The following is a 16,829-nucleotide window of genomic DNA, read 5'->3' as shown; positions in this document are numbered from 1 at the left end:
CTGCCATTTCTCTGTGCGGTAGTCCCGGGCCAAAACTGGTTGACCTATCTTAAAACTCCTGGTCGGCCTTTCATTCATATTCTGAAACTGCCTGTTCTCCACATCTCTTCTGACGTTTGGCTTAACCAAATCCAAGCGGCATCGTAGTCTTCGATTGAAGAACATCATGGCTGGAGTTTGGTTGGTAACCGCATGTGTCGCATTCCGGTAGGCAAACAAGAAGTTATCCACCTTGTGTTGTAGGGGTATGTCTTCATTACCCATTGCCTTGATAGCCTTCTTGAATGTTTGAACGAACCTCTCAGCCAATCCATTGGTGGCTGGATGATATGGGGCGGATGTGTAATGCTTAACACCATTGTTCTTTAAGAACCTCCGGAACTCTTCAGACACAAACTGTGGTCCATTGTCAGAGCAAATCTGTTCAGGCAGCCCATTCCTGGCGAATATGGTTCGTAAGACTGTGATAGTTTTTTCTGTGGTGGTTGAGGACATTTTTATTACCTCTGGCCACTTTGAATGTGCATCCACTGCAATTAAAAGCATCAAGTCCATAAAGGGACCAGCAAAATCAATGTGCACCCTTTGCCATGGAGATGAGGGCCACTCCCATGGATGTAGAGGGGCTTGTGGTGGGGCGTTTTGGACCTTCTGGCATCCTGTACAGCTCTTGGTCATCTCTTTGATTTCTCTATCGATTCCCGGCCACCACACAAACGCTCTGGCCAAGTTTTTCATTTTTACCCCTCCCAGATGACCCTCATGAAGCTCATTGAGCACTCTATCCTTCAATTTGGGTGGAATTACTACTCTGGATCCACACATCAAGGTTCCTCTGCACACTGACAGCTGTTCTCTTCTCGGCGAGAATGCTGGCAGCAGTGGTTCGCCATGTGCTGGCCACCCCTTCACCGTTAAATCATAGACCCAGGAGAGTGTCGGGTCATTTCGTGTTTCCTTTTCTATGTTTGCATTCGTCACAGGGAGACATTCGACAATAGTCGAGTGGAATAACTCCACTGGATCCACTGCTAGTTCTTCTTCCACCGTCGGCAACGGTAGGCGCGACAATCCATCAGCATTCCCATGCTGTTTAGTTCCTTTGTACTCGATGTCATATTGGTGTGCCCCTAGGAAAAGGGACCACCTCTGTAGCCGTTGTGCTGTCATTATCGGGACGCCCTTCTGAGGGTTGAAAATGGAGACAAGAGGTTGATGATCCATTAGTAGAGTAAATTTCTGACCGTGCAGGTAGTGATTGAACTTCTTCACCCCCCACACCAGGCTGAGGGCCTCTCTGTCAATCTGGGCATAGTTACGCTCGGCTGAAGTTAACGAGCGTGACGCAAAAGCTATCGGCCTCTCAGAACCATCAAGGAATTTATGTGACAGTACCGCCCCAATGCCGTAGGGAGACGCATCACACGCCAGTCTTATCGGTAGTGATGGGTTGTAGTGAGCCAATACTTCTCTTGAAGTGATTAGGCCCTTACTCTTCTGAAAGGCCCGCTTACATTCATCGCTCCATTTCCATGCTACTTCCGTTCGTAGTAGGACGTTCAGTGGATGCAGAATTGTGGACAAATTCGGCAAAAACTTATGGTAGTAATTCACCAATCCGAGGAATGACCTCAGTTGCGACACATTTTGTGAGGGTGCCAGTCAGTTCCTTTTTGTAACCTCTAGATGGCACCTTCACTTGTTTTGTTCCTTTGTTAATTGTCCTAGTTTTTGGTGTTAATTGTTTCTAACCCTGTTAGTCTTAAACAGCCGGTTAGCTGTTTATGGGTGGCACCTGGTTTTCTTGGTATATAAGTTCTGTTGTTGTTTCACTCAGTGCTCAGTCCTCACTAGGGTGAACCAGGGAGTTAGTCTTGACAATGTTTCTTGTCTTGACTAGGTTCTCTGTGTGACTAGCCTTTCCTCTATGGCAGTTTGCCTTCACAAGCTGGCTGCCATAGTTCTCTTGAGCTATGTATCTAAGTCTGTGTTCTAGTTCTCTTGAGTTATGTATCTAAGTCTGTGCCATAGTTCTTTCGAGTTATGTATCTAAGTCTGTGTTCTAGTTCTCTCGAGCTATGTACCTAAATCTGTGTTCTAGTTCTCTCGAGCTATGTATCTAAGTCTGTGTTCTTGTCTCTGGATTTAAGATGTATTTAAGTCTTGTTCTGTTGAGCTGCTTGCCTTGGTAAGGTGCTGTTTGGACTAGCGTGTTGCCATGTGGGAGCCGTTGGGATCTTGTCTTGAGCCTTGCATTGGTAAGCCGATTACCCTTGGGGTAGCTTGTCTGGAGTTGTGTCTCGGCAAGCCGGTTGCTCCTTGTGGTAGCTTGTCGCAAGCTCAGTATAGACAAGTGGGCTTCCTCATGGAAGCTGTCCTGAGTTCCTATCTTGACTAGCTGTCTTGTAACTTGTCTCTAGTTCTTATGTATGCTTATGTCTCTGTCTCGAGTTCTCTTGTCTCTAGTTCTTATGTATATTGCTGTGTCCCTTGTGTTAATCTGGTTATGTGTGAATCTAGTAAAGTTCAAACAAAGTACTGTATATTTGTCTTTTGTCTGGTTTCTGCACTTGGGTCCAGATCCTACCTTTGCCTGGAGAGCACGGCCTCGTATTTATACGGCCCCGTGGCTCCCCACCCCCTGACAGTAGGACTGAGCCATACATAGACCCAGCAGAAACCAACCGGCTAAGGTCTGAAATTCTCGAGTTAAAATTTCAAGTTCTCTTAGGCGATATAAATTCTCGAGTTAAATTTTTTAGTTCTCTTGGGCAATTTTTTGAGTCTTCTAGGAGTAAGACCCCCCACTGTGTTAAAATTTCAAGTCTCCTGTGTTTAAATTTTTGTGTGAACTTTCGAGTCTCCTGGGCCTTCATAGTGTTAAACTTTCAAGTAAAATTTGAGTCTCCTGGGCTGTTACTGTATTTAGACCCCCAGGTGAACTCTCAAGTCTCCTGGGCCTCTATTGTGTTCGACCCCCCAGGTGAACTCTCAAGTCTCTTGGACCTTCATTGTGTTAGAATTTTGAGCAAACTTTCAAGTTTTCTGGGCCTTTGTTATATTTTCAAGTTGATCTCTCAAGTTTCTTGGGCCTCTACTGTTAGACCCCCAGGTAAAGCTCTCAAGCTTCCTGGGCCTCTACTGTGTTAAACCCCAAGTAAATTTTCAAGTCTCTTGGGCCTCTACTGTTAGACCCCCAAGTAAATTCTCAAGCTTCCTGGGCCTTCTGTGTTAAATCCCAAGTAAATTTTCAAGCTTCCTGAGTCTCTACTGTGTTAGAATTTTTGAGAACTTTCAGGTCTCCTATGTTAAATTCAAGTGAATTTTCAAGGCTACTGGACCATTACTGTGTTAAACTCTCAAGCTCTTCCTGGGCCTTCTGTGTTAAATCCCAAGTAAATTCTCAAGCTTCCTGGACTATTGCATTCTCAAGCTCTCTTGGACAAGTTAGATTCTCGAGTCTTCGCCCTTCTTGGATCCCTTCGGAATATAATCCATTGAGCGTGCTAACTTTGGAGAATGATGACTCTGTTGTTTACAAAGATTTTGGTCATATGATTGCCACGACATGTCCCTGCTGCTAGTGGATGAAGAGGATGATTTCGTCTTGAGATTTCTGAACATCTGCAGTTCATGAAAAGTTGGAATGGAAGATATCATGGCTTGAGAAGCTAAGAAGATTCGCCATGTGTATTAAAACAGACTTTCAGTTTTTTGACTTGGTTCTAAATGCCCTGGAGGGTGTGTGGCTGTCTCTGTTTTACACGTGTGACTTTGGATTGATCTAGCTTAAGCCTTTAAGTCTTTTCCCCACTTGGTTATCCATACCACTAATTCAGAAGTTTAGAGAATTTAAGTATTTGCTCTATGTTCATTTAAATGAGCGCCCAGTGTCTTAGCGCCCAGTGTCTTAGCGCCCAGTGTCTTAGCGCCCAGTGTCTTTCGTGTCCTGTGCCTCTCGAGCTCCTGTTTGTCTCTCTCTCTCGAGCCCTGTGTTTGGAACGTCAGGAGCCGTTCCTTGGGGAGGGGGTCCTGTGAGGGTGCCAGTCAGTTCCTTTTTGTAACCTCTAGATGGCACCTTCACTTGTTTTGTTCCTTTGTTAATTGTCCTAGTTTTTGGTGTTAATTGTTTCTAACCCTGTTAGTCTTAAACAGCCGGTTAGCTGTTTATGGGTGGCACCTGGTTTTCTTGGTATATAAGTTCTGTTGTTGTTTCACTCAGTGCTCAGTCCTCACTAGGGTGAACCAGGGAGTTAGTCTTGACAATGTTTCTTGTCTTGACTAGGTTCTCTGTGTGACTAGCCTTTCCTCTATGGCAGTTTGCCTTCACAAGCTGGCTGCCATAGTTCTCTTGAGCTATGTATCTAAGTCTGTGTTCTAGTTCTCTTGAGTTATGTATCTAAGTCTGTGCCATAGTTCTTTCGAGTTATGTATCTAAGTCTGTGTTCTAGTTCTCTCGAGCTATGTACCTAAATCTGTGTTCTAGTTCTCTCGAGCTATGTATCTAAGTCTGTGTTCTTGTCTCTGGATTTAAGATGTATTTAAGTCTTGTTCTGTTGAGCTGCTTGCCTTGGTAAGGTGCTGTTTGGACTAGCGTGTTGCCATGTGGGAGCCGTTGGGATCTTGTCTTGAGCCTTGCATTGGTAAGCCGATTACCCTTGGGGTAGCTTGTCTGGAGTTGTGTCTCGGCAAGCCGGTTGCTCCTTGTGGTAGCTTGTCGCAAGCTCAGTATAGACAAGTGGGCTTCCTCATGGAAGCTGTCCTGAGTTCCTATCTTGACTAGCTGTCTTGTAACTTGTCTCTAGTTCTTATGTATGCTTATGTCTCTGTCTCGAGTTCTCTTGTCTCTAGTTCTTATGTATATTGCTGTGTCCCTTGTGTTAATCTGGTTATGTGTGAATCTAGTAAAGTTCAAACAAAGTACTGTATATTTGTCTTTTGTCTGGTTTCTGCACTTGGGTCCAGATCCTACCTTGCCCGGAGAGCACGGCCTCGTATTTATACGGCCCCGTGGCTCCCCAACCCTGACACATTTTCAGGCGCTGGAGCCTTAACTACCGCTTCAATTTTGTCAGGGGACTTATGCAACCCCTCTTCATCAATCACGTGGCCACAATACGATATCTGCTTCTTAAAAAACTCGCACTTGGGGCGATTGGCTCGTAGCCCATGTTCACGTAGTCTAGTGAGCACCTGCTCTAGGTTGGCAAGGTGTTCACTGTCATCTTCACCTGTCACTAGGATGTCGTCCAAGTAACACTGAGTCCTCGGAATCCCTTGCAGGACTTGTTCCATCGCTCTTTGCCATATCGCCGGAGCTGATGCTACTCCGAATACCAGTCGATTATACTGGTAAAGACCTTTGTGAGTGTTTATCGTGAGATACTTCCTAGAGGATTCTTCAACCTCCATCTGCAAATATGCTTGTGCTAGGTCAATTTTTGTAAAACGCTTCCCTCCAGATAGTGAGGTGAAGATATCTTCTATCCTTGGAAGAGGATATTGTACTGTGTGAAGGACTGGGTTCACTGTCACCTTTGAAGTCCCCACAGATGCGAACCTTCCTTGGCTCCTCAGACTTATTGTTTAACGTTTTCTTCATGACAGGAACGATGGGTGTCGCCCACTCGCTCCAGTCTACCTTAGATAACACGCCTGCATTCTCCAGATTATCCAGCTCTGCCTCAACGGCTGGGCGAATTGCATATGGTACCGGTCTTGCTTTGAAAAACTTGGGAATTGCATTCTCCTCTATTTTTATCGAGGCGGTTACACCTTTAAGAGTGCCCAGTTCTTGTTGAAATACCTCTTTGGCGTCAGCTAAGATTGTTGACAATCGTCCAGGAGTGACGTCGTCATCCTTTTTACCAGCCACCGTCAGTGCCTGAGTGGAGTGCCAGTCTAAACTTATCTTTCTGATCCATTCACGTCCCAATAACGGTGGTCCACCATCTTGCAGAATGTAGAGATACAATTTCCGTATTTTCTTGCCGCTGTATTCGACAGGCACCCTTATTTTTCCTCTGGGGTATACTTTTTGCCCCGTATACGTCCTCAAGGCAATGGATGTCTCTCTCAAGGGTATGTGTGAGAATAGCCGCTCGTAGTCTCGTCGATTCATGACGGTTAGAGCTGATCCTGTATCCAATTCCATTTTGACTTGGGACCCTGCTATCGTGAGGGTGACCCAAATGGTTCGGTGATCCTCTTTTGCGATTACGTTGTGAAGTTTGAGACAGCTTAGTCTCTTGTTCCCGGATTCACTATCGCTCATCTGGTCTTCGGAACTACTGTCCATCATCTTTTGTACTTTCCTGTACGGTTCCTTAGTAGCCTTTTTATTGTCGTTGGTCTTCTTCTCAGCCCTGCAAACTCGTGCAATGTGTCCCATCTTTCCGCATTGCCTGCATATTTTGTCCTTGGATCAGCAGTCCTTCTGGTCATGGTTTGTTTTGCCGCAGCAATAACATTTTGCAAATCCGCGTGTCATTTCGTGGGTGCCGTATCCCTGTGGCTTTTGTTGTACTTCCACAGCTCCCCTTGCTGCTGCTTCGTACGATACTGCCATGCTGAAAGCCTTATCTAGCATCAGCTCTTTCTCTGAGAGTAACCTCTTCTGGGTTCCTTCACTCAGGAGTCCACAGACAAATTTGTCCCGTAAGGTATCTGCCAGTCCTGCTCCGAACTGGCAGTGCTTTGATAGCTTGCATAGTTCCGTAAGGTAATCAGCATTGCCCTCATTTTTATGCTGATTTCTCCTGTGGAATTTAAATCTTTCTGCTATCAGCAGCGGTGTAGGATTTAGGTGTTCCTGTAGGATATCAACAATTTCGTTAAAACTCTTCGCCTTCGGTTTGGCTGGAGTAATCAGGTCCCGCAATAGGCCGTACGTTCTTGCGCCCATTAAATTTAGCAATACCGATGCCTTTTTCTCCTCGGCTATTTCGTTTGCCTCGCAATATACCTCGACTCTTTCCACATATGTGGTCCAGTCTTCTATTGCATTATCGAAGGCAGTGATATCGCCAGTCTTTGGCATCTTGAAAATCTAAGATGGCGTCTCCCGCGCTTTTCCTTCGTCCCCGATGGATCAAAATGGCGCCTCCCACGCTTTTCCTTCTTCCCCGCCGAGTTAAGATGGCGCCTCCCGTGCTTTCCCGCCGCTGCCGCTGCTGTCAACACCGCTCTCCACGGTATTTTTATTTTTAACCGTTCCCGTCGTGGAGCGGACCCTCTGGGACACTTCCCTCCCTCTTCTTAGGTCCGAATGCTGCCCGGCTGCGAAGCACCGGCCACGCCCTGTGTGCTCCACCCTCTCACTCTCTCTTTGCTTCCCGACTCGCTGCCCGGCCCCGTTGCAGAGCCACCCGATCGAGCTCTAGCCCGCCGCAGCCCAGGAAGGATCAGTGCACTACCTGCCACCAGCCTGATTAGCTGGGAAACCACAGACTGGGGAACCAAGCCTGGCTCTTGACAGTCTCTCCTGCAAGTTTTCAATCCGATGATTTGGAGGGCGGCTGCCCACGGTCGACGCCCGTTTCTGGAGTTTCTTTGGATTATTTTTTTTTTCTTTCTTCTGGCTTCGACCTTCAATAACGTCGTCTGAGGTGCTGCCGAGTTGCAGGTAAGTTCGTTTCTTACTCGTCGCCAGTATTAAATCCGTGTGTTAATGGAGACACGGAATGCAGGAGTTGGTTTAACAAGTCTTTACTGAATGGAGACAATCTGGAAACTGAAACTGCAGAAGCCTGCTAGGGCCTTTTATACAGGGGTGGTCACTGTCGGTACTGCAGTCTGAGACCAGTTATTCCCTTAAAGGGACATACACAACAATGTTGATTAAATGTAGTGAATAAATTTGATTATTACATGTAGTCAGTAAATTAATTCTTTATGGTAAATTTGTAGATGGGGAAAATGAAGACAATTTGTTTTCACTGTTACTAAAGGTTGCAGGTTCATGGTTTCCATCAATTGTATTTAAATACGAGCATTTTGGTGTTTTTGACAATGGAACTGAATAAAGTAATTGTTTATGATGAACAAGATGTAATATTCATTTGTCTCATTAATTGAATGCCTACTTCATGTATACCATGTAATAGATATTTCTGTACATCAGTGTGAAGGATGTCAGTATTAGCAAAAGGAGCATTTATTAACATTTTGCATTGTGTCCATACCATATGCTTCCAAGTCAGCTGTAGCATAATTACTGAGAGATGCTGAGTAAAGTTCCCTCTGTTCTGTCCCATCAAACAGGGTACTAAGACAACTGTCATTTGAATACTGAATGGGGAATATGGATATTGGAATGCACAATAGGAAAGGCTGACACAAAAGTGTGATCATAACAGGTGACAACAGGACATAAGGGTTAGAGACAGGAAGTAAAGGTGGTGGACAGAAAATGCACAGAGACTAAGGCCGCGATTTTACTCACCTTGGCAGGTCTGTGGCAGGCGATGTCGGTGGCGGGTCCCGACCCCGCTGCTGGCTCCATCCTGCTCTGTGAAATGACTTTCCGTTAATAGGGCTTGATAAGCCCACCCAATGCGTTTCCCAGCCCAATTAGAGGAAGCGGGTCTGGTGACATCATTTCATGACACATCATCAGCCGGTTTCCGTAAAGGGACCATGGCCACATTTGTCTTGACATTTGTGCTGTCAGTGTTCTACAGCATTGAGGTGCTGCAAACACTGACAATGACTGCACAAAGGCACATGGCTGCACCCAGGCTCTCCCTTGACTCCTTCCACATGTTTATGGAGGGAATCACAGCACGCAGGGAGGTCCTCTTCCCTTCCCATGGGCGGAAAAGACCTCCCCAGTAGATCAATATAGCCTGGTTGCACATTGCACAAGAGGGCACAAGCAGGGATGTGGTCAGGAGGACCTGGATGCAGTGTCGCAGACCTTTCAATGATCTCAGTAGATCACGAAACGCTAGTACAAAGCCACACTCAACCTCATCCTGCTGTGCGTCTCATCACATCCCCATAACTCTGCCTTCCACATCCTTACACCAACTTACCTTGCACCTCTACTCATCCCTCTCTATCTATATTATCACATTCCCATAGAAACATAGAAGATAGGAGCAGGAGTAGGCCATTCGGCCCTTCGAGCCTGCTCCGCCATTCAATGAGATCATGGCTGATCATCCAAATTCAGTACCCTGTCCCTGCCTTCTCCCCATATCCCTTGATCCCTTTAGCCTCAAGAAATATATCCAACTCCTTCTTGAATATATTTAATGAACTGGCCTCCACTGCCCTCTGTGGCAGAGAATTCCACAGGTTCACCACTCTCTGGGTGAAGAAATTCCTCCTCATTTCAGTCCTAAATGGCTTACCCCTTATCCTTAGACTATGACCCCTGGTTCTGGACTCCCCGGCCATCAGAAACATCCTTTCTGCATCTAGTCTGTCCAGACCTGACAGAATTTTATAGGTTTCGATGAGATCCCCTCTCAATCTTCTAAACTCCAGTGAGTATAAGCCCAATTGACACTCGTCACTAGTCACCTCTCATACTCGCCCTCATCCTCGTGCAATCATACCAACTAACACAAGGGTAGGCACTTGGGTGTTTTATGTAATGATCATGTAAAGTTTCTGTTAATGTGGTGTCAAACATTGAAACCTTTATTTTCAACACTTTGCGTTTTTGGACAGATTTGTGTGCACCTTTTGGAAGTGGCTTAGTGAATTGAAGTGAATGGTGAGACATAACAGTACCCCCCTCAATGATGAGTGTGAAAGGAATGGCTTGGGCATTGTAGGGTGTTGGTGTGGGGTGGTGCTAACCTGGCGCATCATGTGGCAGCCAGGGTGTACAGCATCAAGTGAAGTAAATCTGGCCATGGTGAGGCCATACCTGGAATCCTGGGCAGCAATGTGGTTGAGTGCTGATGCCCTCTGTCCTGTGCAGCATCAGTTGATTGCGGAGAAGGTTGTTGGTATTGTTGATGCTGCTGGTGTTGGGGCTGATCGTGGTCTGATTCTGAGGACTAAGGTGAGAGAGTATAAAGGGCACCCATGTTGAGGGAATTTATGGCAGGTGAAGTAGAGATGACAGAAGCATTCTGTCAATGGTGAGAGAGTTTTTCCAATGAGGTGAGAGTGGTTGGAGAGTGGTAAGTGGAAAGCCTGCAGAATGTGTGCTGGAAATGGAGTGAGTGAAAACTTCTGCCTGAAGAAAGTGAATATCAGTCCGGTGGGAGCTTTTACTATACATTTGAAGCTGTCAAGTAATGAGCTGGAGTAATGGCCACTGAACTCCCACCTCAGCTTGACAGCTGTGGTCTGCGCACAGCAGGGATCCCGTGGTCATAAAGTTAAAAACAAAAGTTAAGTGAAAACAGGCTATTAAGCATTTGGCTAATCATTTTAATTCGGTCCCCCGCCACTGCCTATCGGGTCTGCTCAGCGTTGACAGACCCGACATTGGGAAAGGTGCGTGGCAGAGGGTTACCGACCCGCTGTAAAAAAAAAACACTTTCCCACCCGGCTCGCCACCGATCGCACCCATTGACCCCGCCACCACCCCCCCCCCCCCAACCCCCACACAAAATTCCGGCCAAAAGATCTAGATCTTAATAAAAATTTCATGTCTGTGTATACTTCCTGGCTACAAAACCTTTATTGTCACTTATTTGTTAGTTTTGTTCCAGCTTTTTCATTCCAATATCCACAGTTAAAATGGAAAGTCTCTGTCAACTGGCACCATCATTATACAATGAAAGGCTCTGGTAACTTGGTGCCATATTGTGTTTTCTCCAGTGCAGCACTTCAAATGCTTTCTGAAAAATTTTCATCCACCAAGTTTTCTCAGTAATTGAATATTTTAAACAATTTTAGAAACATATTTAACAATAACATAATTATGTTTAGTCCTTGAATTGTTATTTTCACTTTTAATGGCTGGAATTTTCTTTACCTGCGCAGGTCGGGCGTGGGCAGTCGGTGTGGTGGGTCGCGACCCCGTTGTTGCTTCCACCCCGCTGCAGAAATCGACTAATGGGGCCTATTAAGCCCGCCCTGCGCATTACCCGGCCCTATTAAATGGTGCAGGTCTGATGACATCATCGATGACACGTTTTCAGCCGGGATATTTAAAGGAGTCGATTGCATTTGAAGGTTCAACTAGGAGTGTGCAGTGGGTTGGAGGTTTTCATTGCTCCAAACATTTGGAGACATGACTGCACAGAGGCAGAGGGCTGCACCCTAGTTCTCCGATGGCTCCCTCCATATGCTTGTGGAGGGAGTCCGAGCACGCAGGGAGGTCCTCTTCCCTGCTGATGGGCGGAACAGACCTCCCCAAGAGCCAAAAAGAGCCTGGCTCCAAATTGCAGAGGAGGTCAATAGCAGGGATGTGTTCAGGAGGACCTGGGTGCAGTGCCGGAAAAGTTTCAATGATCTCTTAGACCAGAAAAGGTGAATACAAAGTCCCACTCAACTTAATCCAGCTGTACTTCTCATCACATCCCCATCACTCTGCCTTCCCTACCCAACTCCTGCACATCCTTACTCCCACCAACATACCTTGCACCTCCACCCATCCCTCCCTCTATCTACATTATCACATCCCCATCTCACTAGTCACCCCTCATCCTAGTGCAATCATGCCAACTAACATCACACAACGGTAGGCACTTGGGTGTTTTTATCCTAAGTTAATGTCAAGTTTCCGTTAATGTGGTGTCAAACATAAAAGTATTTTGGGGAAAATTCGGGAGGTTAGCAGCGGCGGTACCCGTTAGCGCCCCGGCTGCGATATTCAGTAGCGCCCTTTGACTTACCGCCAGACATTATGTCCGACAGGGTTAAGGGGGGGCATACGTGCAGCCGGGGCGGCGCAAATTAAAGGGGAGGTGCCTGCCAGCACCTGCCCCCATTGCTGTCCCCGGCCTCCTTTGAGGACCAGTGCTCCGTGAGCCCAGCACTCCTATTGAGTACCGGGCTCTTTTGCCAGCACTCTGATCCCTGCTGGTCCAACTGGGCCCCGGGTTGTGCTGCGCTAGGCCCCTCCCCTTTAATAAGGGGAGGAAGGCCTGCAGTACGGCGCGCAGCGCGACGTCACGTTGCGCCGCGATATTCATTCACAGCACCCCAAGAGGGAGGTGGGGCGCTTCCATCTTGCGGTGCTACCAGTGAAGTTCAGGGCGCCCACTTTTTCGGGGCACTAAAATAGCTCCTCGGGGAAGTTAGCATCCCAAAGGGGGCGCGACCTAATTTTGCCCCCTTTATTTTCACTACTTACTGATCTTGGAGAGATTTGTATGCACCTCTTGAAGTGGCTTAGTGAGTTGCAGTGAATGGTGAGACATAATGTTACCTTCAGCAATGGTGGTCAGTATGAAAGGAATGGCCTGGTCATTGTAGGGATGCTTTATGGTATAGCCGTGGGGTGGTGCCAACCTGGCGCAGCATGTGGCAGCCAGGGTGTACAGCGTAAAGTTAAGTAATTCTGATCATGTTGAGGCCATCCCTGGCCTCCTGGGCAGCAATGTGCTCGGGTGCTGGTGGGACCTGGCCCGCAGGTTCCTCCTGCTCCTCCCTCCTCCTCCTCGTCTTCCAGCTGATGCTGCTCCTCCTCCTCCTCCTCCTCCTTCTCTGAAGCCGCTATGCGCTCAGTACCTTGCTCCTTATGCAGCGCGAATCCTCGCGGCTGTGCTATGTTGTGCAGGGCACAGCAGACCACGACGATTCTGGAGACCCTGGCTGGTGTGTACTGAAGGGCTCCTACAGATCTATCAAGGCATCTGAAGTGCATTTTCAGCAAGCCCATTGTCTGCTCTATGACACCTCTGGTGGAAATGTAGCTTTCATTGTATCTCTCCTGGGCCTCAGTGCTTGGCCCCCTCCAGGTTGTCATGAGCCACGTCTTCAGTGGATAGCCCTTGTCTTCAAGCAGCCAGCCGGAAAGGCTGTTTGGAGGAGCAAAGAGCTTGAGGGAGGGTGGACTGGCGCAGGACAAAAGGGCCATGGCAGCTGCCAGGGATTTTGCGCACACATGCATGATGATCTTCCTAAGGTTGCAGACGAGCTGCACATTGAGGGAGTGGAAGCCCTTGTGGTTGACAAACACTCCTGGGTTATGATTGGGTGCCCTGATGGCCACATGTGTGCAGTCAATGACGCCCTGCACCTGTTTTTGCCAATGGCAACTATGAAGATTTATCTGATGATTGCACCACAAATAATTAAAGTGATCATTAAACCTGTATAGAGATTTTCTTTTACTCTGTCATCTGTGTTGCCTAACAACGTGGTGCTGAGGACCAAGGGATCTCAATTTTGACCCTGTGACCTCAACCAGGAAAGCAGTAAGGGGCATGTTTATGGGATAAGGAGAGAACAATTGGCTTGGATCTTGCTCCGAGTGGATGGCCCTTGTTTTACTGTGATGGCCCCTAGGGTCATGAATCCAATGGACACACTCACTGTACGGATTAACACTTCAATGGCCATTTGAGCGGCAAACGGTCCCCAGCACTCGTGGAACTGTATCCAATCTTCAACCATCTCCTTCAGAAAACTGGTCACAATATACAGACAAAGACCTTTTCCCCACCAGCTGGTAAAGCATCAGTACACAGCAACCTTTTACTAAACCCATAACGGAGCTGAAAGGCACTCATTCAGCAGACAGGTAGTTTCCCTGATTCAAACCACAGATGAATTAAAAGAAACCAAACAAAGGGGGAGAGGGTTGAGATAATACATGGAAGAATGAAGGAATAAACATGACCCACGAACCTGTGCTGAGTGCAAGGCTTGTTCTGGCCAATAGTGAAAAGGTCTGTTAACAGCTTGAACAGAGGAAAATAAAGAAATAAGAAAGACTTGCATTTATATAGTGTCTTTAATGACCTCAGGACATCCCAAAGTGCTTTACAGCCAATTAAGTACGCTTTAACAATTTATCCAAAATACATCACCTTCAACAGTGCAGCACTGCCTCAGTGTGGCACAGAAGTGTCAGCCTGAATTTTGTGCTCCCAGCTATGGAGTGGGACTCTGAACCCACGAACTTCTGACTCGGAGGCAGGAGTGCTACCACTAAGCCATGACTGACACAGAGAAATAAATCAGGATGGGGCGGGGAAAAATCCAATAAAGTTCCAGTAAAGCAGGGGATGCAACATAAATAAACGAGAAAGAAAGTCTAAAGGAAGAGAGGTGCAGAAACTGCTGCCATCTTCAGTCTGATGATTGTCAGCTGCCCTATTACACCATAGATCTGCTGGAAGCTACTGGAATCAATAAAGCCACTCTTTAATTTATAGAACCACTAGCTAAAGCGCCCGGCGGTGCCGAGGGTCTTTTGAGGGCATGTTGTTGTTGGGAAAGAGTGAGAGAGCGACTGGGGGGAAGAGAGAGAGAGACTGGGGGGAAGAGAGAGAGCGACTGGGGGGAAGAGAGAGAGCGACTGAGTGGAAGAGAGAGAGTGACGGGGGAAGAGAGAGAGCGAGAGACTGGGGGAAGAGAGAGCGACTGGGGGGAAGAGAGAGCGCGATTGGGGGGAAGAGAGAGAGCGACTGGGGGGAAGAGAGAGAGCGACTGGGGGGAAGGGGGAGGCGGGGAGGAAAGGAGGAGGGGGGAGGAAAGGGGGAGGGGGGAGGAAAGGGGGAGGGGAGGAAAGGGGGCGAGGGGAGGGGGGAGGAAAGGGGGAGGGGGAGGAAAGGGGGAGGGGAGGAAAGGGGGCGAGGGGAGGGGGGAGGAAAGGGGGAGGGGGAGGAAAGGGGGAGGGGGAGGGGGGAAGAAGAGGGGAGGGGGAAGAAGGGGGGAAGAAGGGGGAGTGGGGAGGGGGGAAGAAGAGGGGAGAAGAAGGGGAAGAAGGGGGAGGGGGGAAGAAGGGGGGAGAGGGGGAGGGGGAAGAAGGGGGGAAGAAGGAGGAGGGGGGAAGAAGAGGGAGGGGGGAAGAAGGGGGGAGGGGGAAGAAGGGGAGGGGAAGAAGGAAGAAGGGGAGGGAGGAAGAAGGGGGGAAGAAGGGGGAGGGGAAGAAGGGGAGAGGGGGAAGAAGGGGGGAAGAAGGGGGAGGGGGGAGGGGGAAGGAGGGGGAGGGGGGAGGAGGGGAGGGGAAGAAGGGGGGAAGAAGGGGGAGGGGGGAAGAAGGGGGAGGGGGAAGGAGGGAAGAAGGGGGGAGGGGAAGAAGGGGGAGGGGAAGAAGGGGGAGGGGGGAGGGGGGAAGGAGGGGAGGGGAAGAAGGGGGGAAGAAGGGGAGGGGGAGGGGGGGAGAAGGGGGGAGGGGGGGAGGGGGGAAGAAGGGGAGGAGCGGGGGAGGGGGAAGAAGGGGGGGAGGGGGGAAGGAGGGGGAGGGGGCAAGGAGGGGGAGAGGGGGGGAGGGCAGTGCCCGCCAGCCCGAGCCCCGCCCCCCGCCGCCTCCCCGAAGCCCCGCCCCCGATCTCCCGAGCCCCGCCCCCGATCTCCTGAGCCCGCCCCCGATCTCCCGAGCCCCGTTCTCCCGAGCCCCGCCCCCCGATCTCCCGAGCCCCGATCTCCCGAGGCCCGATCTCCTGAGCCCCGCCCCCGATCTCCCGAGCCCCAATCTCACCGAGGCCCGCCCCCTGATCTCCCGAGCCCCGCCCCCCGATCTCCCGACGCCTGATCTCCCGAGCCCCACCCGCCGAACCCCAATCTCCCGAGGCCCGCTCCCCCGCCCGAGCCGGCTTCAAGAGCAGAGAGAGAGACGCCGCCGCGCAACCTACCGCGGTGAGGCCCGGCCGGACTCAAGTCGCCGCAGCGCTGACTCCTGCCCCACCCGCCTTTACTAAGATGGCAGCGGAGTGGCGAACGCTCGCTCAGGCCCGCCCCTCTAGCCTTCACAAAGATGGCGGCGATCTGCGAGCCGCTTGTTGAGCACGGACGGGAGGTGCCTAGCTTGGCGTGCTGGGCAACAGAGGCCCAGGCTTACAGGCCTGGAAAAAACGGTGAAAGGTAGGAAAATTCTAGATGTTAGAGAAAAGATTTACAAATTAATTAACTTTTTTTAAAAACAATTTGTGTTTTAACAGCAGCTTTTTTTTTGCTGGAAATGTAGATTTGAAAAGAAACATGCAGAAAGTGGGAAAAAGAATGAAAAGTTTGGAATCAAGATGGTGGCCACTCACCTCGGTTCAGAATGATAAGGCCCGCCCACACACGCACCGATTGGTCAACCGTCAGGTCACTGAACTGTAGGATTGGTCAATCATCACATCACTCAACTGTAGGATGGCCCGCCCGCACACACAATGAACCCGCCCCCACTCGATGCAATGAGTGGATAATGAGTGGAATTTTGAACATTTTTTGGATACCGTCGGCACAATTTTTGTCCGACCGTTGGCACAATTTTTGTCCAAGCAAAAAGTAAATATGCCTACAAGAGTCCCCTAATGATGAGCTTTCTTTTGATATAACATATGTGTAGGTATGCCTCTGTAACTTTTGATTGTATAGCCGGACAGAGAGACAGACAGAGAGACATATCCTTTTATATATATATAGATACAGCACAGAAGGCCATTCAACCCATCGTGCCTGTGCCGTCTTTGGAAAGAGATATCCAATTAGTCCCACTTCCCCACCCTTGCCCCATAGTCCTGCAAATAGTTCCTTTTAAATATATATCCAATTCTCTTTTGAAAGTTACTATTGTATCTGCTTCCACCGCCCTTTCAGACAGTGCATTCCAGATTCAAACAACTCGCTGAGTAAAAAAAATTCTCCTAATTTCCTCACTGGTTCTTCCGCCAATTACCTGAAATCTGTGTCCTCTGTTAACAACCCTCCAGCCAGTGGAAACAGTTTCTTTCTACTTGCTCTATCAAACTCTGGTG

At 48.8% G+C, this 16,829-nt stretch overlaps 1 long non-coding RNA gene across 1 annotated transcript; it reads left to right on the top strand.

Moving 5' to 3' along the window:
- The first annotated feature begins 1,654 nt into the window (after nt 1–1,654).
- LOC147112387 (uncharacterized) lies at nt 1,655–4,928 on the top strand. The gene is made up of 2 exons (XR_015079492.1): nt 1,655–2,937; nt 2,984–4,928. It is a non-coding gene; the product is annotated as an uncharacterized LOC147112387 (long non-coding RNA).
- The last annotated feature ends 11,901 nt before the right edge of the window (nt 4,929–16,829 follow it).

The sequence above is a fragment of the Somniosus microcephalus genome, chromosome 9 (genome assembly GCF_052327205.1).
Source record: "Somniosus microcephalus isolate GS21.2 chromosome 9, FLI_Smic_1.0, whole genome shotgun sequence".
Taxonomy (NCBI): Eukaryota; Metazoa; Chordata; class Chondrichthyes; order Squaliformes; family Somniosidae; genus Somniosus; species Somniosus microcephalus.
Note: the sequence above shows the minus strand (reverse complement) of the source record. Positions and strands in the feature narration are given on the sequence as shown.